Source organism: Parasteatoda tepidariorum, chromosome 2, assembly GCF_043381705.1.
Source record: "Parasteatoda tepidariorum isolate YZ-2023 chromosome 2, CAS_Ptep_4.0, whole genome shotgun sequence".
NCBI lineage: Eukaryota > Metazoa > Arthropoda > Arachnida > Araneae > Theridiidae > Parasteatoda > Parasteatoda tepidariorum.
Window position 1 is genome coordinate 4,334,759 of NC_092205.1, and position 14,635 is coordinate 4,349,393.

The following is a 14,635-nucleotide window of genomic DNA, read 5'->3' on the forward strand; positions in this document are numbered from 1 at the left end:
TGCCATCAATCACTTGAATTCGGCCCACACCATCTGCAGATATACATGCCCAAATCATGACATTTGTTGGATTTTTAGTAGTTGCTTCAATGCAATCAGGATGAAGCGCTTCACCTACTCTACGCCTCACGTATTTTCTACCATCACTTCCAAAGAGCGATATTTTACTCTCATCACTCCAGATTACTTGCTTCCATTGATTTTCTGACCATTTAATGTGCTCTTTTGCCGACTTAACTCGTTTTTCGCGTTGTTTTTGATTTAAATATGATTTTTTCCTTGGAATTCTAGCTTGTAGTCCAAATCCTGATAAGCTTCTTATTGTTCTTGAACTTACTGCAATACCAGCTGCATTCATTTCACATCTGTGGTGTGATCATGGGATCACCACAATATTTACTTTTCATACTGGACTGTCTCCAACAGGAGCGCCCTCTTCATTGCCTTTGCAGGATCTCTAGGGCTCGACTCATAGCTCGTCTTTAGAGACTCTTGCAACCGCTAAGGAGGGGACGCTATCTTTTGGAGATAGACCAGTATTCCCCGTGGATCTCGAGCAGTTGGTTGCTTTCTTAAGCAGCAGGATAATTTTTGTTTTTTATCCCCCTGTGTGCTCTAGAGTTTAATCGTTGATTTTTACCATAATAAGTTTTTCCTTATCTCCTAATTATTTGATGCATCATGTAAATTTAGCGAAAAAAACAATTATTATTTCAATGACTTAAATTAAATTACTATCTACTCCCTGGAGCACACAGGGAGAATCCAGCATCCACGTGGTGGATGTAGGCTCTTGTGAATTGATGAGCCGCATACTGAAATGAACATGTTTTAAAACCGAAATGAAATAAAAATGCTGAATGAATACCTTCGTCTACAAAAATCTGTGTTTTTCATTTGAATGGGGATATACAACATCTAGCACAAGCAGTTGGCGGATGATCTACACCTCATGGCCCTTCCTTCAACCACACCTCCCGACAACATCTAATGGCATCTGATGACATTTTTCTATCTTGAAGGCATAGCCATTTAATTTTTCTATCGGTAGTAGCACTTGTGCATTTTTTTCGGCCTGATTTGGCATCCGGAATGCCAAAAAATACATCGAAACTGTCCTGAAACCAAATTTGATACCTTCCATCAGGGATCTCTTCCTCAACAACGAACCATTTATTTTTCTGCAGGATTCAGCTCCATGCCACACAGCAAAAGTGTGCAAAGCATGCGTTCAAAATAAAGGCATAGATATACAGTAGACGCCGCTTAATGTGATCACATCGGGACGAACCTGATTTGATAACAATAACCGATTGATTACAATAAACGAAAAAGAAATTAAGCTAAAAAATGATTTTTTTTTCGTCTTTTAAACACTTAGATGTTTCAGTTTTACTATCTCCCTCCCCATTTTATTGTTTGACCAATAGCGATTCAGTAAGGGACCTGCCAAGATCAAGTGGCATACCCGAAACAATGTTCTCTTTTGAAGGTCACCCCTTACCCCCTTCCCATAGCGGCTGGAACATATCATCTGTCACATTGTTTAGTTCTTCTGAAAAGGTGCTCGTGACAAACATTGACTCGTTACTGGCAGGTCTTCTTTTCTCTTTATTTAGGATTTCCGGGAATTTGAAATCGTACAGTGCGGCGGAATTTTGCAATGCTTGACCGAAAATGGCAAACCCCCCCCCTCATAATAACACATGTTTAAAAGATAATATACCAGCCCCGTTTGGACTTTTGGTAAGTTTCAGGAAACACTTCACAAAACGCAAAAAAAGTTTTCCTTCTTGTTTTTATTGATTGCATTGAAGCAACTACTAAAAATCCAACAAATGTCATGATTTGGGCATGTATATCTGCAGATGGTGTGGGCCGAATTCAAGTGATTGATGGCATCCTAAATGCCAAAAAATACATCGAAACTGCCCTGATACATCGAAAATTGATACCTTCCATCAGGGATCTCTTCTCCAACAACACACCATTTATTTTTCAGCAGGATTCAGCTCCATGCCACACAGCGAAAGTATGCAAAGCATGGTTTCAAAATAAAGGCATAGATGTATTACCATGGCCAGGAAACAGCCCTGATCTCAATCCAATTGAAAATTTGTGGTGGCGTTTGAAAATTCCCGTACGAAGAAAAAGTCCATCCAATAAAAGACAACTAAGTAAAGCTATAATTGATTCTTGGCACCATGTGATTACGAAAGATGAACTCCAAACACTCGTTCACTCGATGAAAAGACGCTGTGAAGCTGTCTTAAAAATTAAGGGTTATCCTACTAAGTATTGATTGTGTAAGTATCACTTTAAAAAAATGCAAATCTAAGATAGATCGTACTAATAGTTGCATAACTTTTTTTGTAATGTAGATATTGATATACTGTATTTATTAAAATTCTACATTACATTACCTTCAATTTGATATATAAACGTTTGTATTTAAGTGAAAATTAATATATTCTACAAGCACACAAAATTGAAAAACATGAAACTTTCAAAAAGTGTCCACACTTTTCGCCACCACTGTATGTAACATAAAAAGCTTCAATTAATCTTTTTATGCTATTTCTTTTCTGTAAATCCTTTTCTTTCCTTTTATTATTCAAATCGAAACATTTTCTCACACTTTTAAATTCATATCTTGTCCTTAAATCTATTTTTGGCTGAAGTATGCATTAAGTAAAAACAAGATATTTCCTCCTTTTGCTCTTTGTGTGAATCGCGCGACCTATTTAATAAACCAATTACAATTACTAAGGTTTCCCTTATTCCCTAAAAAGAAACATTTTACGGATTTACTTTGTAAGATTTTCCCTAACATATAATCGAAGAGCATAACTTTTCAAAGCCCTTTTATAGCTGCTCTCTGTCTAATAATTAATAAATAAATTTTGTACCTTCTTTCCCTGCCTAAACCTGTTTTAATCCTTCCACTCGGCTATAGATATATATATATATATATATAACAATTTTTTTTCCTAAATTTTAATTTTAGTAATAAATTCTGAATTTTGTGTATAAGCATTTTATCAATGTGTTAGTTTGTCTTGAGTTTTAATAAATTGTTTCGATTTTTCCCTTTCAGAGATCAAGATATGCAAGTGCACATCATTTTGTATACTTTTTCCATAATTATATATGGTCCAAATTAAATAGTATTTAATATCTGTAGCTGACATTTTTATACTCTAACTGCTTATTAAACTTATATAAAAAGGAAACATTTCTATCTATGGTATCTCTTTTTGACATATTTTACTGAAACTTTAATAACTCTATTTTTTTGGAAATGTAAATTCATTTCTTAGTATTTACTGAAGCATGAAGCAATTTATTGTTGCAAAACTTATATTGATCCATTTGAAAACTTGGCAGAAGTTTTTGTAACATTTTTGTCTATAAAATACAATATTTGTGATATTAGCATTAATTTTGGTAAACTATACTTGTTTCAAAGTATCACCCTTGTGCGGAATCTTTTGAAATGTATCTTTTAAGTACTTTTGCCTACTAATTAGTAACATAATTTTTTACGGTTTTGAAATTTAGTGAATCATGCTGAAATATTTAGAGAATAACTGTAGAAAGTATTTTGAAGTTAACGGCAAATGCTGCTGTTGATACAGTTTCATTATTTTGTTAAAAAAAACTTACTGAAACTTAAAACAATGTTATGTTTCAATAAATATGTTCTTCATATTTTCATAAAGTTCTTCCATTTATAAGAAAAATTGAAGTGCAGCAGAGTTTACTTGATTTCAAAATTTCTGCTTGTAAATTAATTTAAAGATTTTAACTTTCACTAAGGCAGAACTGCAATTTTTTTAGGAAGTTAAATACATAATAATTAAGTATTTCATTTACCTTGCATAACTTTTATTAATATTTTTTTTAAGGATTTTATTGACGTAAATAGGCATAAGGAAAATGATATATAGCTGCTCTAGATTTATATTTACTAATATTTTTAGGCAGTGCTTTAAATTCACGATTTTCTTTATTATAAATATAAATCAAAATTAATTTGAAATCTCTATCTACTTCAGCATTTGCATTTCATTTGTTGTGCATTTAGCTACTAATGCAAGTTATTTTGAGATATAACCCATTTTGCATTCCTATGAAGTAGTTTTTACATAGTTATGGTCAAAATAAATTTTTATTCGATGGTCATATATGATGTAATAAAGGGATATAAAAATTCTTTTTTAAAAGGAAAATTATAACTAAATTTAAACATAACTTGTAAAATATTGTTTTGAACTATGCATATTTTTAAAGTCTTAAATGAACAGTTTTGTTCAATATTGTAACATCAATATGTTTTTTGTTGTGTTGGCTAAAAGTAGAACTGCAATGAGTTAATATAAAAATATTTTTAATTAGTAAATGACCTTTTTGTTTTAATAAATGTATTATAAGTTTTAAAAAAAATGATTATTTTTTATTGGCTTGAATATTTTTTTAATGTGATATTAAAAGAAAATATTGTTAGAGTAATAATTTTTAATCTTATTTTTTTTGGTGCATGAAAAATTATTTGCGATCATATTATTTTATCAAATTGATTCAAATTGCACAAATTTCTTTTACTGAATTAATTGAGAATAAGTTTAATGGTCTTGAATTATTTCTACTTGTAATGAACTATCAGTTAATTTTCAACTATGTAGTTTTGATTATTTTTTTCTTCTCACTTAAAAACTTATTTTGTGACAAATAGAAATTTTTTTTTAAAACAAATTGGTTTTATATTTTAGTTTCAATCAAGATAAAAGTTAAAATAGTTTTCAATTCAGTCGTTTCAAATTTATTGCAAAAGTGTTATTTTAAAGTTCGAAGTTATTTTGTTCATTTTATTTTACTTTTCATTTCAGTTGGAGTCACAATCATGTTCTCTAAAAAAATCTCCAATCAATGTATGTTTTGTTTTTCCTTTTCTCTCAATTTTTTTTTGTTGAAGTAAAAACAGGAGAGAAAAAGCAGTTTTCTTTGAAATAATCTGTATTTTTATAGAATTTTATTTTCGTAATCTTTATAATTTTAAATTATATTGCTCTTTTGTTTGTATTGCGAAACTCGGTTATTTTTCTCTTTGTTTTTCTTGTCTTTTTTATTGCTTGTATTTTTTTAAGAAAATTTCTTGATGTTATTCTGTTCTTGTACTATATCCGGTGATTTCAGATTCTTTATTTACACATGGTAAACAGTAATTTTAATTCACAAAAAATAGCCCTTTTTGTCCTTAACAATGCATGCCAAAATAATTTTTGTTACATCAATCTTATGTTCTAGAATTTTTATCGTTTTGTTGAAAATATTACGATCAAGTTTTAAGTTCCTTGAAACATAATTTTATTTTACTTTTTGGAACTGATATTATTTTTTATTATCTATATTATATAAATGAGTATTAAAATATGTTCTACAGATAAACGTTTTTTTAGTTAACTTTCTGAAGTTATAAATTATTCCAGTTTCTTCAATTTTTAATTAGGTTTGATATTGTCTGCTGGGGTTTCACATAGTATTTTATAATTTAATACATTTAGATGCATAAATAATTGGATTAAAATTATTTTGCAATTAAAGTCTTGTAGCTCATAAAGTTATTTAATTAGCACAATGATGTATTTCATGTTTTTAATTACTATGTACTATGTTTATTCAAGAAGTTTTATTTAATGCTTCAAATTTCAAATTTAGTCACATTTGTTTTCACCGTTTTAATCTACTTTGGATGATTTTGTAAAGATTAAAATATGGTTTTAACTTATTAAATTTGCAATATTTCTGAAATCTGCTATTTAAATTGTGAATTAATTTTTATATATGACTGTTTAAAAAATAAGATTATGTTTGTTTGCTTATGTTGAATGCAATGCAGTATTTCATTTTAGAATTTAAAGTACATTTACTTAGATTTATTTTTATTACATTCAATGATGGAAAAAAAAAATTAGGTCTCAATAAGCAATTTTTTTCTCTTTTTATATTTGTTTTTATTGCTATGAGTTTTTACTCTTACCTATTGAAATATGTTTCTAAATATTTTTTTTAAAAATCTAATTTCATCTTATTAAAAATGAATAGAAATATTTATAAGTGAGGCATCACAGATAACTAATTTTTACATTTATGTCTAATTAATAGCATTGATGATAAAATATTTTGATATTGATACTTATTGTAATAATAATTTTTTGATAACTTATCACACTGTTCTTATTCTTTCAAAGAGATACTGCATAGAAATTTAAATAATATGTGTCATTACTTTATTAAATATAAAATTTGTGTATTATTATTATTTGTTTTTGCATTTTTTTTTTTTGAAAATTTGTCGCATCATTCGAACATTATCATTCATTGCTTTTCCCAAAGACAAATAAAAGTTTTATTTTAATATATATATTATTTGTTTTTAAATTGTATAGGAATTTTTATTTAAGAAATATTTACGTACATATATATATATATTCTGTTGTTGATAACTTTGTTTCAGTTTTATAGTTATTGACATTGTCACAAATACGGATATAAAATCTGGTGTATGTATATTTCAATTAGGTTAAGTAGATTTATTTATTGTGAATTTATTCCGCTTAAAATTATAATGCTTAGATTATTTGCTGTACAGTTAAGTTGCAATTTATTTTCAAGTTATGTGTTGTATATTTTCTTTTTATTTGTTGTCCTTATATTTATCTAGTCTGAAAAATATGCTGTCACTAGGAAAATTATGGTGTTAATAATTGCAAATGCCACAATTTTTGTTATGAATGAAATAGTTTTCATTATGTCTTCAATTATTTAACTTTTCATTATAAATTGTTAATAATGTTTGGAATCAAGAAAGCCTTGTTTATATGTAAGATTAGAATAGAAAATCATATGTGAATTTGCCAATTAGTTAATCACAAGCATCGAAACATTGAGTAAAAAGTACACAATTTTATATGATTTTAAATTTTCTGTGATTTTTTTTTTTAAGGAAGAGCAAAGTTAAGATTTTAAATGCATGTTTGCTAAATTTCATGAATAAATTATGAATTGAAAAAAAAAAGAACCTGTGAAAGTGAACAAAATAAGTTAAGTTCATTTAAAAAATTTTAACACAAAAATTAAATTGTCAGAACTCACTGTAAAGAGCACCTACAGAGAGCTCACTATATTTAGCAATACGTAAATTTTTTACAAAGGAAACAAACTTTCAATTACAAAAATTTTGTGCATAATAGCACCAATAATTTGAATTTCTATGTTTCCTCAATTTCACTTCTTCAACTGTCCCTCTTTTGACACATCGACTTTACTTCTCCTGACATTAATTCGGGACTAATTAATAATTAAGTGACTCAAACAGTTTGGTTATTTTACATATAGAGTAGCATAAAGCCATGCTTTAAAAAAATAAACGTATCAGATTAGCTGGACAATAGGATTTTACATGTATACAAGGTCCAACAAATTATTCCAAATAAATTTTCATTTTTATAAGATTTTAATATTTTTGACAGAAGTTTTTATAGCTCTTTGTAGTTAATTAATTTTGCAATTGCATTCTTTTTAGACATTTATATTTTCATAAGAAATGTTCCAGTCTCAAACAGGTTCAGTTTAAATTGATTGCATTTGATTTTCGATAAATCTAAATCTTGATTTTCTATGTCTGTATTCTAAATCAATCTTGATTTTCTATAAATCTAAATTTTTTTTGAATGTTTTAAGTTTAATAGTAATTTTTTTTATTAGCCTTATCTTAGTAATTTTACTTGCTAAATCATTGTTGCATTCCTTCAGTTTCTTTATTTTTTACTATATATTTTTCTTTTTACAGGAGGATGTTTATTATTTTTAGATAATTTCATGTTTTTGACTTAATCTAAATTAGAGAACTCTAGAAAATTTGAACTAACAAGAATTTCTTGATTTGTTTTATTTCAAAGAACTGCATTTAAGCTTATATTTTTCAATTGTCAATTTATATTTTGTTTTCTTTTTAAATATGCGTGGCTTGGCGTTCCTATTAGAAAATATCTATGAATCAAGTTAGAAAAATTTATATTGTGGTGTAATTATTGTGACTTAAATGAGAAATATTCTTTGAATTTAAATTTAGTTGACTTATGTGTGCATATTATCTTCCTGTTGGATAATCTATGTACATATTATTTTGAGATTCCTATTGCATTTATGAATATCATATTGTAAGTAATGACAGGACTAGTTAGCTCTTTGTAGTCATTTCATGATGTCTTTAATGCAAATAACTACAATTATATAACATCATAGTGATAGAAAGTAAGAATAAGGAAAGAAAAGAAATTACTATTGTAGTAAAGTTTATGTAAGATTAAGAAAGGAGTATGCTAACCAAATTTAATCTAAGCAATCTTTTTAAATTTTTTTCAGGACATAACTTTTATATTTAAAATGAAATAAAATATTTTGAGTTTTATATTTATATGTTTGAATATTTTTTTGTTTTAATTTCAATTGGCATCTTTGAGGTTGAATTTTGTTACTTTCTGCACAGTTAACTGTTTTTTTGTAATGTCAAATAAATAAGAATTGGTAACTAATCTTAAGTGTGCAATTGCACATAAAGTTCATTTGTTTAAGGATTAATTTATATGAATAAAAAAACTTCTCAAGTTTTTCTTACCCCTTTTCTAATTCACTGTGAGTTATACTTCTTAACAACGAAAACTTATTTTTTTTAAACTTAATTTTTCATGTGAATTATGAAAATTATTGTAAAATTTAAATGTATTCATGTATATTTTTTGGATGATTAATTGAGTAGTGTGAAAATTTTAGGTTTTCTTCAATTGAAATTTTTGTTTGTATGAGAAAATGATTTATAATTTGAAATCAATTCCTTTTAGCTATTATTAACAATTTGAAGATTCTACTGTCTTCTTCAGATAGTCAATTTCTGTTTATTAAAAAAAAAAATAATATTTTTACATAATTAAACGAAAAAGACTTAAAAGAAAGATTTTGTATTTTTTAAAAATTAAAATTTTACTACTATATAAATTATTTGTGAATTAAATATAATTCATGTTAATTAATTAAAGTACTGTTTTTTCTTCTGTTTTCATCCAATGTACTGTAAATGGTTAATTTCTGTCTCTTAAAAAAAATTCAAGTTTTTTTTACCACTCGTTTAATTTAGTGAGATAGGTTTAAGGAAAAAAAAAAACCAATCAGTTGTAGTATTTTTTAATTAAAATTTTCATTTGAACTGTGTAAATTATTTATTAATGAAAATTAATTCATAGAAATTATTTATAATTATAATTTTTCTTAATAGTAACAATTAATGGCCAGTGATAACTCTATTACTTTTGGTAGTGTTCAGTGATACTGATATTTATTATAAATAAATCATAAATCTCTTGAAAAGTCACTTTTGTATTTTCTTGAATAATTAAGTATTTTTTAAAGGCGTGAAGTAATGTTGGTTTGTTACCATTCTGAAGCGTTACTTTTTAGATGGTTTTATACTGTTTAAGAAGCAAAATTGTGAAACATTTTGAAAGCTTTTGTAATTATGTCTTCTAATGAAAGCATTTAGTAAATGCAAATCTTGTGATGTCGTTATGCTTTTTAACATTTTCTTCATTTTGAAGAAATATTTTTTCACTTTAGATAAATGAAATTTAAGTTTTTTACTGTACATCTTTTCCAGAGCAGTTATGTAATTTGTACTATTTGCTGCTGCTCTTTCAAATAAATATTTGTATGAAGAAAGTGTGCTGTTTTTTTCTTTTGTTTTTTAATCATATAGTGACTTTGTTGTCGCAGGTCATGAAGGTGAGGGGTACGATTGCTCTTGTTTTCCACTGGCGCCATCTATAGCCAAGAATTTGACTTCTCTCATACCCATGCATCACACCCGTTTATAGGGCGAACCCATTCATTCATCCACAGATCGTTATTTTCCCCTGAACCGGAGAGCGATCAATATCCAATATCTCTGGATGCATAATTTTTTATGGGAACATGGAGGACTTTGTGACCATACAGATTTAACGCTCACCACTCACGATTTACTTACACGGCGATTCTTCAGCCGCTGGATTTGAACTACCGTTCTCACGACTGTGAGTCCAGCGCCCTACCAACCAGGCTATTCCGGCCGTCTTATATATATTATATTTGAATACTTTTATCAAACTTAAAATGAATGTCATTTTTCATAATATTACCCTGAATCTCCAAGAAGGCTATAATTGGAAAAAACCTCCAAATAAGTAAGTTTGTCTAAATTTGAAAGTTAATATTTTAAAAATTAAAAAAAGAATTTAAATCAGTGATACAACCGATGAACACTGCCCAAAATAATTAACATCATTTATAACTTGTGATCAAATTATCGGATTTCCATCTACTAAGATGCAATCTTAATGATTCAAGGGTCAACCTTAAATATGGTAATTAATATGTGTTGATGATTTGACAGTATTTCAAGCTTCGAAACCGGACATGGAAGCATTCGATGAAAGATAACTTCTTCCCTAAGGATTCGAAGTTTTAACCCTCAAAACACTGACTATTTAATTGACAAAATACCTCTTTAATTGTTTCCTCAACGTTTTTGTCAGATTTTGCGTTGTACAAATGTGTGATCATAAATTTGCACAGTGAGAGTGAACATTGATAACAAATTTAGCTAAATTTAAAAGAAGGAAAAAATTAATTGAATTACAGAAAATTATATAATTGTAGTCAAGCTTACGAATGTTCACTGAGCAAAATTAGCAAATATCGATAATTAAAATACATTGTAAATAAATTAAAAAAGTCTTCTCATGATAGCCTCGATTTAAATTATTAAACACAAATGATTAGATTTCAAACTATTTTAATTATCGTGTCAGTTTAAATTATAACCATAAATAACTACCATTTTTCTTTAAAGTATTAAACATGATTCATTAACAATTATGTCGTTAATCAAAAATAGTGTTCTTTTATTTAAAGAATTTTTTGCTTGCTTGAAAAGGAAGACTTCCAATGGTTCTCCCCCCTCCCCAACAGTATTCTTGTTGTCTTTAGAGCAATAAAATATTAAAAATCCTATTTTAAAATAAGATTTTTTTTAAAAATTTTTTAATTGAAATACTGGAAATAAAGTTACTGGAGTATCACAAGTTTGATTACAGTCCTACGGCATTTGTATTACTTCCCGGGAGTTATCATTCTATGTTGCACAGTAAAATGGTCGTTAACACTAGATTGCCCAAGGAAGTCATTTTGACTGCTTTTGAATTTCAATTAGAAAAACAAAGATGTATAATAGGGACAAAATTTTGCAACTTTTTCTACAACATATAATTTTTTTTTTGATTGTTAATGTATACTGATAACTTGTTAAGTTATTCTTTTACAACCCAGTTATTTTGACTGCTTTTTTGGCAATATAGGTATTTACTAAGTTTCAATCTTTCTAGTGTTAATGGAGGTGGGTTGTTCTTAGGGGTTACCCCCATCAAAATGTTATCGAAGGTACATTATTTTTAACAAGCGATTTGAATTTTAGTCAGTGCTATTTTCTTGGTGCGGAATGTCACTTGTGTTGGTATAATGAAAACAGGAACAATGAATTCACTTTAGCCTCCATAAAAATGATCTTTACTGATATAATTATGTGTGAAAGCAAATTTAACAATTACGAAAGATGTAATAGAATTATTTCAAATTTATTTATTTGTCAAATGCCAGTTACATTAGCCGTTAGGCTATTAAACTTCTTGCTTGCCAATAGCGTTGAAATATACAAGAAAAATTTGTCAGTGCTTCACACTCGTCCAAATGTTCTGCCGTCCACTATCTCATATATAACACACAAAGGTGAATCGGCTAGTCCAATGCGAAATAAATGATTCTGCAGACAGTCAAATTATTTCAAATAAATAAATAATATTATTTTTGGGTTTAAGTTTGCATTTGATTTTCTATTATAAAAATTAGTTAGCGTTAAAGATTGTTTGTTTGAGAGCTTTTTCTAAAATAATTTTGTTTTTCTCAAAAAATAAATCATTGATGGCACTCTGACTGAAACATGAAGATATTCAAATAGAGCTCTCAAAATAAAAGCCTCACACAAATATTCTGAATACATTATAATTTGCTGATTAGTTTTGATAATACAGTCAAACCCCGCTATAGTGAACACGGCTTATAGTGGATATAGTGAACGAAATGCTCGGTCCCGTGACTTGCTATACACGTATATTGTTATTTTTAGTGGATATAGTGAACCAAAAAAGTGAGGAAGTTGGATATAATGAACATTTTTCTGTCTTCGACTGATTCCCCCCCCCTTTTCTTTGTAATAATTTTGAAATTTCTACTTCAAAATAAATACATATACCGATTTTTAAAACCATCTATAGAAACTACTTTTATGTGCTCGAATGGCAGGTTAGACAGGTTTAAAAAGCGGAATAACAGAAATTCAGGAAAAATTATCTGAGAGTCGGGAAGTGTTTCCATATCTGATGTTGAGGATTGCTCATCAGCTAAAGATTACTAATTTTTATTTGTACGCAAGACGAAGAGTGATGAAAAATAACACATTTTTTGCTACTACATAATATTTTTCAGTCATTTATATGAATATAATGTAATAAAAGGGAGGAGTTAGGGAACCATTAGTGAAATTGCCTGCGTAACGGATAGTGAACTCCCGGTTATAGTGAACCGAAATTTCGGTCCCTTGAATGTTCACTATAGCGGGGTTTGACTGTATTTTTTGTTTTGATATTTTTGTGTGTTTCCCTCTTTGACCATTTCTACATTTGTCTGGTATTAGAGTCTAATAGTCTCTCCTCAAGGTTTTCTTCTACGGAAAAATTCCCCCTAAAAATGGTTATAAATAGAGGAGGTCGCTATACAGAGGTGGTCTTTCCTGGAGGTTTCATTGTATTTTCAAGAACATTGTCAACTTGAACTGACTAATTTTACATTGTAAACTTTACCGATTAAATTTCACAATAGACATACCGCTTATTTCATTTCTGTATTACCCTTTGTTTACGAGGCTTTTAATTCTAAAATTAATCAGTCCTCCGCTGAATGGATTCCCGAAACTAGGCACCCTTACTGATTTCGTTTTCATTTCAGTTTTATTTAATTTATTTTGAAAATTATTAAAATTTAAACTTTTCTAATTAGCCATCGAAATGGGCTACAGGTGGCGTAGAGCAGAACCTTTGGCAACACTTCACATGCTTTCATCGTTATCTGGTGGAGAAGGAAGTACGTTAGTTTCTCTCTTGATTTTCATATAGATTAAAGACTTTTAAGTTGGGAAACTATATGGAACTGAAAACTACATTAAACATAGCTCCAAAAGAAAGCGTCGTGAACATTTCAACGAATATTTTTCACAATTAAGTACAAAAAATATTACGAAAGGGGAAATTATCGTAATACAACTAAGAAGAGGAGGAGAAGGAAGGGGGGGGTCAAGACATGGAACCGGTCTTCTCCCCACATGCCGTATTCGAGCGTTGCGATCTCAAATATTAGTCATAGCCTTTTTTTTTTAAATTTTAAGTTGCAAAACAAATAAATTAATAAAATATGCTTTGTATTTAAAAAGCTGTCAGGAAAGAAATCAGTACAATTCTGCTCAGAGTCTTGATTAGCTGTTTTACGAAGATTTTTCAAACTAACTTTAAGTTCAAGCAATGTATGAAGCTATTTTATTCCTAAACCTCCTAAAAATGAGTCTAGAAATTATTCGAAGAAGTATATGACTGTTCTCTTTGAAAGAGTTTGTAAACACCTCTTTCATTCAATTTGTTAAAAATTGTATCTTGATAAATAATAAAGAGAAATAATGTGGGTAATTGTGTGGTTTATGTCTTATCGTAAACCACACAATTGCTCTCGCTGTACAAACCATTAAACCATATCTATTCTATACCTACTTATTTGAAACGAAAAGTGTGTTGATAAAATCAAAAACGCCGATTTAGTGATGTTTTCTTCTAACTTAAACTTCGTTTACATTGAAAATATAATCATTTCGCGGTATATCGTTGTAGGTGGCAGAGTTGTCCTTCACAACGTCATGCACAATAATCTTTTTTTCTTTTTCAAATTTAAGGTAATTTGTAGTAATTTAATTTTAAATAATGATACCCATGGAGGGCTGCTTTCTTCACAAATGAGCCTCCAAAGTGATGGTAGGTGGAAAGAGCGAGGAACATCTGTGAAAGTGATGCATACCAAGGAGTCTGTGTGTGCGGTGGCATGTTTTTCCACGTGGAACACGAATCTTCACGTATATATAAATGATATGGTTGATGTGCATCCTTATGCTGGTTCAATTTGTGATGTTTTGGTGCTACAGGACGATAACACAACGGCGTGATTATCTTTAACAGTAAACAATTTAGCGCAGGGAGTGGCCAGCTCGATAACCGGACTAGAATCCTATCGAGCATGTTTGGGATGCTTTAGGAAGACGCTAGCTATTTTCACTCCTTCTCCTCTGTCCCTTGCTACGCTTGGAACTGTTTTGCAAGAACAATGGCTGGTAGTTTCTATTGAACTGAGAGATTGAAAGCATCACATATCATTGTATATGCTGCATGGG

General features: G+C 28.9%; 1 protein-coding gene across 2 annotated transcripts in view; it reads left to right on the forward strand.

Moving 5' to 3' along the window:
* The window catches only part of LOC107439229 (actin-binding protein WASF3), a 30,648-nt gene extending 20,874 nt beyond the window's left edge, over positions 1-9,774 (forward strand). For both annotated transcript variants that reach the window (XM_043050374.2, XM_043050373.2), the window contains exon 7: positions 3,098-9,774. The gene's annotated coding sequence lies outside the window, so the exon portion shown is untranslated. The remainder of the gene's footprint in view (positions 1-3,097) is intronic.
* Positions 9,775-14,635: the final 4,861 nt, after the last annotated feature.